Source organism: Phoca vitulina, unplaced genomic scaffold (genome assembly GCF_004348235.1).
Source record: "Phoca vitulina isolate PV1807 unplaced genomic scaffold, GSC_HSeal_1.0 scaffold35, whole genome shotgun sequence".
NCBI lineage: Eukaryota > Metazoa > Chordata > Mammalia > Carnivora > Phocidae > Phoca > Phoca vitulina.
Genome location: NW_022589738.1, coordinates 18029090 through 18040860, shown reverse-complemented (window position 1 = coordinate 18040860; position 11771 = coordinate 18029090). Strand labels below are relative to the sequence as shown.

General features: G+C 37.9%; 1 non-coding gene across 1 annotated transcript; it reads right to left on the bottom strand.

The window, feature by feature from the left end:
- Positions 1-10798: 10798 nt before the first annotated feature.
- LOC116646187 lies at positions 10799-10905 on the bottom strand. The gene has a single exon (XR_004302084.1). It is a non-coding gene; the product is annotated as a U6 spliceosomal RNA (small nuclear RNA).
- Positions 10906-11771: the final 866 nt, after the last annotated feature.

Below are 11771 nucleotides of genomic sequence, written 5' to 3'. Positions count from 1 at the left end.
TTGACAAGCTGCTCATAAAATGTATATGGAGATGGAAATGATCTGGAGTAGTCAAAACAATTTTGAAATGGAAGAATCAAGTTGAAAGATTCTAACAGTCTGCTTTCAAAACTTACTATATAGTATTAGCATAAGGATGGACATATAGATGAATAAAAAAGAATAGAGAGTCCAGAAATAGACTCAAACATTGATAGTCAATTGATTTTCAACTAAGATGCCAAAGCAAAACAATGGGAAAGAATAGCCTTTCAACAGATATTACTAGAGTAATTGGATATCCATATGCCAATTAAAAAAAAAAAGGACTTAAACTCTTGCCTCACAATATTCAAGTATTAACTCAAAATAGATCATAGATTTAAATGTCAAAGCTAAAACTATAAAACTTCTAGGAGAAAATCTTAGTGACCCTGACTTAGGCAAAGATTCCTTACCCATGACACCAAAATCATGCTCCATGAAATTTTTAAAAATGAAAAATTGCATGTCATCAAAATTAAGAACTTTTGCTCTTCAAATAAAAATAAAGCCACAGACTTGAAGAGAAAATTGTCAGATCATATGTCCAATAAATAGCTTGTATCTAGAATATATTTAGAATTCTCTTTTTAATGAAGTATAGTTGACATACAACGTTAAATTAGTTTCAGGTGTACAACATAATGATTTGACAGTTTTATACATTACTCCATGCTCACTAGGGTAAGTGTAGTTACCATCTGTCACCATATGTTTTTACATTACTGACTACATTCCCTATGCTATACTTTTCATCTCCATGACTTATTTATTTCATAACTGTAAGTTTGTACCTCTTAATCCTCTTCACCTATTCTGCGCATTCCCCCAACCACCTCCCCTCTGGCAACCACCAGTTTGTTCTCTGTATTTAAGAGTCTGTTCGTTTGTTTGGTTTTTAGATTCCACATATTAGTGAAATTATATGGTATTTGTCTTTTTCTGTCTGACGTATCTCACTTAGCACAATACCCTTAGCATCCATGTTGTTGCAAATGGCAAGATTTCATTATTTTTTATGGCTGTATGTATATATACATATGTATACACACACATTACATCTTCTTTATCCATTCATCTGACACTTGGGTTGCTTCCATATTCTGGCTATTGTAAATAATGCTACAATAAACATAGGGGTACATACATCTTTCCAAATTAGTGTTTTCATTTTCTTTGGGTAATTACCCAGTAGTGGAATTACTGAATCATATGGTACTTCTATTTTTAATGTTTTAAGGAATCTCTATACTGTTTTCCACAGTGGTTGAGCCAATTTACTTACCCACCAACAGTGCACAAGCGTTCTTTTTTTTCCTCCACATCCTCACCAACACTTGTTATTTCTTGTCTTTTTGATACTAGCCGTTCTGACTGGTGTGAGGTGATATCTCGTAATGGCTCTGTTTTGCATTTTCCTGATGATGAGTGATGTTGAGCATCTTTTCATGTGTCTGGTGGCCATCTGTATGTTTTCTTGGGAAAAACATCTATTCAGGTTCTCTGCTCACTTTTTAATCAGATTGTTTGTTTGTTTGGTGTTGAGTTGTATAAGGTCTTTTTGTATTTTGGATATTAGCCCCTTTTTGGATATATCATTTGCAAATATCTTCTCCCATTCAGTGGGTTGCCTTTTTGTTTTGTTGATATTCTCCTTTGCTGTGCAAAGCTTTTTGTTTTGGTATAATCCCAATTATTTATTTTTGCTTTTGTTTCCCTTGCCTGAGGAGACATATCCATAAATATGTTGCTAAGGGTGATGGCCAAGAGATTACTGCCTATGTTTTCTTTCGGAAGTTTTATGGTTTCAAGTCTCACACTTAGGTCTTTAATCAATTTTGAGATTGAGAAATAAAAGACAAACAACCCAATAAAAATAGGGGAAAGATTTGAACAGACACTTCACCAAAGATTCTATACAGATTTCTAATAAGCACATGAAAACTTGGTCAACATTATTACTCACTTAGGCAATACAAATTAAAATCACAGTAAGATACCACTTCACACCCATTAGAATAGCTATGATAAAAAAGATTGAGGGGCGCCTGGGTGGTGCAGTCCGTTAAGCGTCTTACTCATGGTTTTGGCTCAGGTCATGATCTCAGGGTCGTGAGACTGAGCCCTGCGTTGGGCTCTGCACTCAGCACAGAGTCTGCTTAAGACTCTCTCTCCCTCTGCCCCTCTCCCACCTAAAATAAATTTTAAAATCTTTAAAAAAAAAAAAAAAAGATCGACAATACAAAGCGTTGAGAGGGTGTGGAGAAGCTCATACTCTCATATGTTATTGATGAGAACATAAAATGATACAACCACTTTGAAAAACAGTTTGACACCTTCTTAAAAAGTTATATGTACAATTTCCATATAAGTGTGCAATTCCATTCCCAGGTATCTACTCAAGAGAAATGAAAGTGCATGTCCATACGAAGACATAGGTGAATGTTCATAGTGCATTATTCACAATAGCTCAAAACTGGAAGTAACTCAAATGCCCATCAGCTGGTGAAAGGATAAACAAAACGTGGTATATCTGCACAGTGGTCTACTACTCAGCAATAAAAGGGAATAATCTAAAAGAACTATTGATAAATGCAAGAATGTGGATGGACCTCAAAAACATTTGCTAAATAATAGAAGCCAGACACAAAAAGGTACATATGTTATGATTGTATTGATATGCAATTTCTAGAAACGTTACCACTATAGAGACAGAAAGCAGATGAGAGTTTCCTGTGTGATGATGGACTGAAAATGTGCACTAGAGAACTTTTGGGGATGATGGAATTGTTCTAAGATTGGATTATAATGATGTTTGCACCACTGAATAAATTTAAGCATAAAACACATCAGATGGATTGTATGTATGGAGATTATACCTCAGAACAATATGGGAAACAGTAAGACAGCAGTCTATGTCAAATCTGCACAACTAAAAGAGTATGGAATAGGGGAAACCAAAAGTATGGCTTGAGGAGAGTGTGAAATGGGCAAGGAGTTAGTCCTTAATTGAGAAGAATGGGCCAGGGCACTCTATCATATGCAACACAGTATATACTCAGAGTTGCAAACCTCCAGCTTCTCACTTGGAGTAACTCCATCTCTTATAGGTGTTGTTGTTTCTTTCCTTCGTTATTAATGTGGATTTTTAGGGACCATAAGAAGCATATCTAAAGACACATAGTTAGGAGGAAAGGAAAAGACTTCCAGTTAAGGAGATGGACCGAGAAGCTATAGGAAGCATATTTTCAGCCACAATGAACACATAGAAACACTGGACAAAATATCCAAAAAAAGAGATAAATATGTAGCCAAACTCAGAAATAAGAAAAAGGTAACTCAAGAGGTCAGAAACAAAAAAGAGAACTTTTTAAAAAAAATTTTATTTATTTATTTGAGAGAGAGAGCGCAGAGCGAGAGGGAGCACAAGCAGGAGGAGGGGCAGAGGAAGAGGGAGAAGAAGACTCCCCACTGAGCAGGGAGCCTGATGCGGGGCTCCATCCCAGGGTCCTGGGATAAAGACTTGAACTGAAGACAGACTTAATTGACTGAGCCACCCAGGCGCCCCCCAAAAAGAGACCTTAAAACCATAGCTGTGTCCCATGAGGAATTAGAATCATGAATTGTCACCTTGCAACAATGTAGAGCTCCAATTGGTGCTACCCATGAGCTGTAGGAACTCCAAATGAAGAAATTATTGTAAGAACTAACATGGAAGTAGTGAAATCCGTAGGGTTCCTACAGAAGACTCACTGAAGATGATCTCGTTTTAAAAAAAAAATTACAAAGCGGATCTGGAAACCCATTACTCTGAGATAATCAGTAAATATAAGAAATGGAGAGCTCACCTTTGAGGAACTAGATACAACCAAGTAATCTGAAAGAAAAAAATGTATGTACATTTAAAATAGTCTTTAAACTATTTTAAATGGGGCGCCTGGCTGGCTCAGTCAGAAGAGCATGTGACTCTTGATCTCAGGGTCATGAGTTTGAGCCCCACATTTGGTGTAGAGATCACTTAAAAATAAATACATAAACTTAAAGAATGGAGGTAATAATGGAATTAATAAAAGACATTATGAAAAACAGAAACCAACAGAAATGATAGAAATTAGACATATAGCAATTAAAATAAAATCCTCAAGTAGTGGGCTAATAGGAAACCAAATTTAGAAGAAGAAATCATAGTAGACACCTTCCAGAATGCAGTACAGAGAATTAAAATATATGTCCAACTAAACAGGTGCAGAAAATGATTCAATTAAGTGTAAAACCTATGCCTTATTTTAAGAAGGTAATCTCCAAGACAACTAGATAAAGAAGAAAACTGCCTTAATCTGAAAAAGATATGGAAATCTATCAAAAATTTATACCAACCATTGTATTTCATGGCTAAACTTTAGACTTTATGTAATTTAACAAGCAGATTCTAAATTTCATATAAAAGAGTAAAGCTCTATGGGGTGCCTGGGTGGCTCAGTGGGGGGGTGGTCGGGTAGTGGGATCAAGCGCCTGGTCAAGCTCTGCACGAAGTCTGTTTGTCCCTCTCCCTGCCCCTCTGCTCCTCCCCCCTCATTCACTCACACACACCCACCAACGCTCCCCCCACCTCTCTCTCTTAAATAAATAAATAAAATCTTTAAAAAAGAGTAAAGCTCTAATGGAAATTCAAGACATTTCTGAAAAAATGCAGAAATTAAAGTAAGGATCAGGAGAGGAATGTCAGCCTTTACTTCTAAAATTCATATTGTATTGATGTGTCTAGAGAATGCAGTAAAACAAGAGAAAATTGGAAATGGAGAAGAAAATTTTGCTGTTATTTGCAGACATGAGTATCTATACAACAGGCAAAAATTGCTAGTCATAAGATCAACATAAAAATAATAAAGAAATTCCTATGTGTCAGTAGTAACAAATTAGATAATAGAATAGAAAAAAATCTCATTTACAATAACAAAAACTATACGCTAACTAGGAATAAGCATAACAAATGTGCAAACTTTTATGTGGAAATATATTAAGCATTATTGCAAGATGTTGAAAAACAAAGATTAATGGAGAGGTATATCTGTTGAAGTATGGGACGATTCAATATTTTAAGATTGTCAGTTTTACCAAGCTAGTCTTTAACTTAACACAATTTCAAATAAAATCCTACCAGAATGGTTTATGTAATTTAATAAACTGATTCTAAGTTTTATATAAAAGAGTAAAACTCTAATGAAAATTCAAGACATTTCTGAAAAAAATACAGGGAGAGGACATTTGTTATGGCAGATATAATGAATCTTATAAAGCTGTAGTGATTAAAACAAAGCAGTGTTAGTATGAGAATAGATAAATAGATCATTGGAATAGAATAGAGAGCCCTCAAACAAGACCAGATATATGAGAATTAGTATTAGTATTAGTATTAGTATTTCTTAACTATTCAATGAGTACTATCAAAACATTTGATTATCAGCATGTGGAAAAGAGATTTTTACTCCATACCATTGACAAAAAGTAAATTTCAAATGAATGTACCCAAATGTGGAAATCAAAACTTTAAAGCTACTAGGAAAAAATGTAGGAGAATATCTTCATGTTCTCAGCATAGGTTATAAAGAGCACAAATCACAAAGGGAAATATTGATAAATCACACTACATTAAAATCGAGAACTTCTGTATAAAATTCATATCACAAATAACATTAGAAGTTGAACAACGTCTTTGGAGAATATATTCGCAATATATGTAACTATCAAATGATTGGTATCCAGAATACATAAAGATCGTCTCTACATCAATTATAAACAGACAAATCAGAAAACAGTAGGCAAATGCTATGAACAGGCAGTTTGCAGAAGAGGACACACAACTGTCCAATAAACATATGAAAAATGTTCAACCTCTCAAGTAACGAGGAAAATGCAAATAAAAACAAAAATTAGGTTCTATTTCACACCATCAGATCAACAAAAATAAAGTCAGTAAATATCGAGTTTTGATGGATCTCTGGCAAACTAGGAACACTCAAACACTGCTAATGAAAGTATAAATTGGAGCAAATGCAATTTGGCATGACTAGTGAAGTTGAAAATATACATACCTAGCAATTCCACTTTAAGATATGGATCCCAGAGAAACTTTCACTTGCGATCAAGGAGACATGTGCTGTGCAGGATTATTGCCGTGGCAAAAACTAGTGACAACTTAATGTTTATCAAAATGAGATATATTCATATGATGAAGTATATGGTTGTTATAAAGGAACGGACCCTCCTCCAAAAATATACTGAGATATGTTGAAATAAAAGAGCAAATTGTACAATTATGTGAATGGTATGACACCATGTATGTAAACACATGTATGAATATGCATGTATGTTTATATATACATAATATATATACAATTATATATAATTGTATGTTTCATGCATATTCATGCATATATATATATATATGATGAAGCTATAAGAACACAGACTGGAAAGATACTAAGATACCAAATTCAGAATAGTGGAAGGAGAAAGGTAAATGACACAGGAGAAAGAACACAAAGAAATCTTCAACTCTCTGCAATTTTGTTCTTGTATTTACAAAAAATCTGAAACAAATGACAAAATTCAATTATGTGTTCTGCATACTTAATTACTTGTTATATTATTCTCTGTACTTTGCCTGTACTTAAAATTTTGTTCCAGTAAAAAAATAAACATATTACATAAGGTGGACAAGGATTTCCAGAACCACTTATTTGTACTTATTAGAGGTCCTTCTTGTCCCTTACAGAACTTTGAAATGACCCTACATCTGCCGTGGGGATATTACATGAGTAAGGATTGCTGTGTATAAAGATTACACAACAAAATGTTATTTGAATAAATGTGCACAGATACATATATAAGATATGTGATATATACGGTGTACATATGATAAATATGCTTCTCTTTATTGCCCAAGATACTTGGCAGAATGAGCTCTTACCTAAAACTGCTAATCACAGGCTAAGACCTGAGGAAGTACCCAAAGGAAAACTCTCTGTACGACTATGTCAGGGCAGAGAGCCAAGATGACAGAGGATCACTAAGAGGCCTCAGGGAGAGATGGAGAGGGGAGGCCACTTCGCCCTGGGCAGGGGGTCCAACAGCTAAGATCTCTAATTCAGGTTTCTGGCTGCCCCTGATAGAGCAGAGGAACCCTTGGAGCACGTCACCAAGAAGGAACAGCTTCACAAATCTCTTTCCACCTCAGAGCTCCATGAAGGATCCCTATGAGCCTGGCTGTCTTGAAGAGGTGCTGTCATGCATGGGCGACCTTCTTAGTCTCTAACACAAGGCAACCGATAGAGAGGTCCTGGGCCTCCCTCCCTAAGACTGTGGTTTACTTAGAATTAAAACTACACATCCTATAAAAACACTTGTCCTTCCCTGTGCAAAGCAATGCTGCTGATCCACGAGCAAGGGGAGCAGACGCTGAGCTGCTCTCCGGTAATGGTGGACTGAGTCAATGCTGGGCCATTGGTGCCATTTTAGCCTTTCCATTAGTCCTACTTCCGACTAGGATCCTCACATCATCACTCACACTTCTGAGCACTTTCCAGAAGCAAAGTGCGACACTTTGTGACAGCGTAATAGAGAGGTAGGATGAGCTGCGGTCCCCACTGGTCAGGGGTTTACAAATCAAGCCTATGGATCTAAGAAACAAAACCCCAAGCAGTCTATGGTAAGTGCCAATTGAAGTTTCAAGTAATAGACGCTGCAACAGGTCAGGAGTGGGTGAGGTCCTAAAGGAAGGCTTCATCAATGAGATGGGACTTGGCATGGTTCTAAAAGACAATGGCAGCATACCTTTGAATCCTACTCATGTGTGTTTTTTTCTCTTCCAGAAAGGATGTTCTTAGATCGGGGATGGCAAATGGATTTCGTCTTTAATGACCATTCCAGTCGATAGGTGTCCAGCAGGAAGGGCTAAGATTGCTTCTGGGCTGGGAGGAAAGAGTCGGTATCCTTCTCAGGTAACTGCCACGGGTACAGCTTAAGTAGGTGGCAGTGTGTGTGTGTGTGTGCCATTTTTTGTAAATCATTACACGTGATTTACAAAGATGGCTTTGCCCGCCCAGTGAAACGCACGCATTACCCGTGTGTGGTCCTGCAACCCTAAATTCCAGTTTCCCCTCAGATGCACTAGAAGACATACAGCTCTACATCTAATTACAGAGCTGGAAAAGAAAGCTCTCTATCCTGAAGGTGCTTCCAACAGCCACATGAGATGAGACAAATGTCTTTGTTCCAAGTATCGCGCTAGGATTTGCTATGTGGGTGGAATCCTGTGGGATGCTGACAGTTTGTGGGAATTTTACGTGGAACGAACTGGGTTAATAAGGTCACCATTTTTCTTTTTTGGCTTAGGCATTATTCTACTGTGCATGTGTAGAGAAATCTTATTCAGTATTTTCATAAAAGAAATCATCGTGACAGCGTATGTCAAGAAGAGTCACGCGTGATTTGAAATTCTATAGATCCGTTCCTTCAGAATCATAACAATAATAATGACAATAAAACATTCGTGTGCACACAAAACTTTCCCGAAAGATCATATGCAAGCTGATGCAAATGCACAGTCTGCGCCTGGAAAGGCAGATATAAATACCTACAGCACATTCCCATCAATCTCAAACTGGGTCATCAGGAAGACGTGGCGGAAAAGCGCAGTCTCCGCACTCAGAAATACCTTGATGCAAATCCTGACTCCACCATCTTCGGACTCGATGGCCTTGGACTATTTCTTCAAATAGGAAACGGCGATAGCAATAGCGAGCCCAGAGGATTGTTAAAAGGGAGAAATGAGGTGTGTATGCAAAGCACCTAGTAAATGCCTAGTACATTGTACCCTTTCGACACATTTAAGTTCCTGTCTTCTCTTTTACCCCTTGTACTATCTATGGAATACCTGACTCCATCTCTGCAAATTCTTTCTGGATTTTCTATTCCACTTTCAGCCGTGAGCAAAGGAAAATAGTTCCTTCGTTTCTGAGTGATTCTACGTGCTTTTGCTCCTGATCCCCAAACCTCCTTCTGGGAAGGCAACCCTCGGGCTCCCACGACCCCCCACCTCCTTCTCCACGTTCTGTCACCAGAGGCAGCCCTCTCGGCTTTTCTACCTTGCAGGTTGCCCCAGGCAAGCTGCCGGGTGATGCTTTCACCAATAATTACAACTTCTGAAAGGCATGCTTCATGGGTATTAAAAAAGGTGAGTCTATGCCTAGTAATAGAAGAGTCTAATTTACATATTCTTTTAGGTCAGAGACTGGATGTCATGCTTCTTTGTTCCCTATTCGTGTAAGTTATTAATATTAGTAAGTACGTAGCCAAGATCATGAAATATTTATCTACTGGATAAATGGGCAAAGGGTCAGGGAAATAAAGGGTTTGGGAGGGCAGAAATAGGAGAAAATCTGGAAAAAAGACTGCTAAGGGTGGGGGGCGGGGGAGACGGGTGGATGTACCTCAGCAGGCCATAGATTCTCAGCGAAACAAAAATAAATAAAATAAGGAAAAACAAACTCTGTGCCCCAGTTATCCAAATTAGTAATGGACAGTTTGTGGGCCATGAAATGTCTCATTACGTGCTGCTCTATTTTGCTGGCTTCCCTTATAGGCAGCTAAGCACACACGTACGGCTTTTTCAGCCCCTCATGGAAACTCTACCCCGACCAGAAGTAATTTCCACCCTTTATTATGTCCTGTTGGGGAATTCTATATCCTCTTCACCCCAGAAAAGATTTCAAGTATCACTGAAACCTCAGCTCCAATGACCCGAATCGAGTTTGGAAGGAACTGTGATTTTTCAGAAAACTCTTCAAATGCTGAGCAGCTGTTGCAGATGCCACTTTATAAATAGCCACCTGCTCACTGAGCAGTGACAATGTGCATCAGACTGATGAAAATGATGCTGCTTTTAACCTCGGACTGTACTGGATACTCCTCTGAGAAAAGTGGACTTTTCTCCCTCTCTATGTCATGCCACAGAGACACAGGGAAAGACACTTCCACCGCCCCCCCCACACACACACAGATGAAATTGAGTCTTGAATCAGTTGAGTGACCTACATAAGCATTCCTGAAAATAATATTTCAAAGTATTTTAGTGAAACCCTATGTATAAGCATGCACGTACGCACGCGCAGAGTCTTATGGGTTTATGGAAAGTTTTGTGAGTGGATAAAAAGAGAAAAGAATGACTTTTTTATATTGTTGATTCCATATACAGTTGACTCTGAGCAAAAGGGGTTTGAACTCTGTGGGTCCACCCATGTACAGATTTATATATATATATATGTTTTTATATATATATGTTTTTATATATATACAGTACAATACTGTAAATGTATTTTCCTTATAATTTTCCTTTTTTATTTTTTCCAAAGTTCAAGTCTTTTTTTAAATTTTTTTTATTATGTTATATTAATCACCATACATTACATCATTAGTTTTTGATGTAGTGTTCCATGATTCATTGTTTGCGTATAACACGCAGTGCTCCATGCAGTACGTGCCCTCTTTAATACCCATCACCGGGCTAACCCATCCTCCCTCCCCCCTCCCCTCTAGAACCCTCAGTTTGTTTCTCAGAGTCCATAGTCTCTCATGGTTCGTCTCCCCCTCCGATTCCCCCCCTTCATTTTTCCTTTCCTGCTATCTTCTTTTTTTTTTTTTTTTTAACATATAATGTATGATTTGTTTCCGAGGTACAGGTCTGTGGTTCAACAGTCTTACACAATTCACAGCGCTCAAAAATATGGAACGCTTCACGAATTTGCGTGTCATCCTTGCGCAGGGGCCATGCTAATCTCCTCTGTATTGTTCCAATTTTAGTATATGTGCTGCCGACGCGAGCACTATAATTTTCCTTTTTAAAAAGATTTTATTTTTTAAGTAATCTCTACTCCCATCATGGGGCTTGAACGCACAACCCCAAGATCAAGAATCACTCACTCTACCGACTGAGCCAGCCAGGTGCCCCCTTACGATTTTCTCCCTCTTTTTTTTTTTTAAGATTTTATTTATTTATTTGACATGAGAGACACAGCGAGAGAGGGAACACAAGCAGGGGGAGTGGGAGAGGGAGAAGCAGGCTTCCCGTGGAGCAGGGATCCCGATGCGGGGCTCAATCCCAGGACCCTGGGATCATGACCTGAGCCGAAGGCAGATGCTTAACGACTGAGCCACCCAGGCGCCCGCCCCTTATGGTTTTCTTAATGTCTTTCTCTAGCTTACTTTTTGTAAGAATACAGTATATGATACATATAACATGCAAAATACGTGTTAAGCGACTGTTTATGTTACTGGTAAGGCTTCCTGTCAACAGTAGGTTATTAGTAAAGTTTTTGGAGAGTCAAAAGTTATGTGTGGATTTTTGACTGCACAACCCCCACGTTGTTCAAGGCAAGGGTCAACTGTATATTGTTTGTGAGAGGTTAGCTTTTTTAAAACAATAGAAGAAAAGCTAATGCTTACTGTTCATCAACTGAAGAAGGGTGTTGGGGCAGATTAATGTGAGCGCCAACACAGTATGTCTCAAAGTTGAATTAAGTATGGAGCCCTTCTAAAAGGTTACAAAGAAAGTTCTCTTGGACCCGTAAGACTATGTTTTTGGATTTTCAAGTGTCCTTTGTCCTTAGTTGTGGAGACAATGACTTTATAAACTAAATTCTCGTTTTATGAAACTATCCTTAAATCGGGGATTATCAGCAGGAAAGGATTTG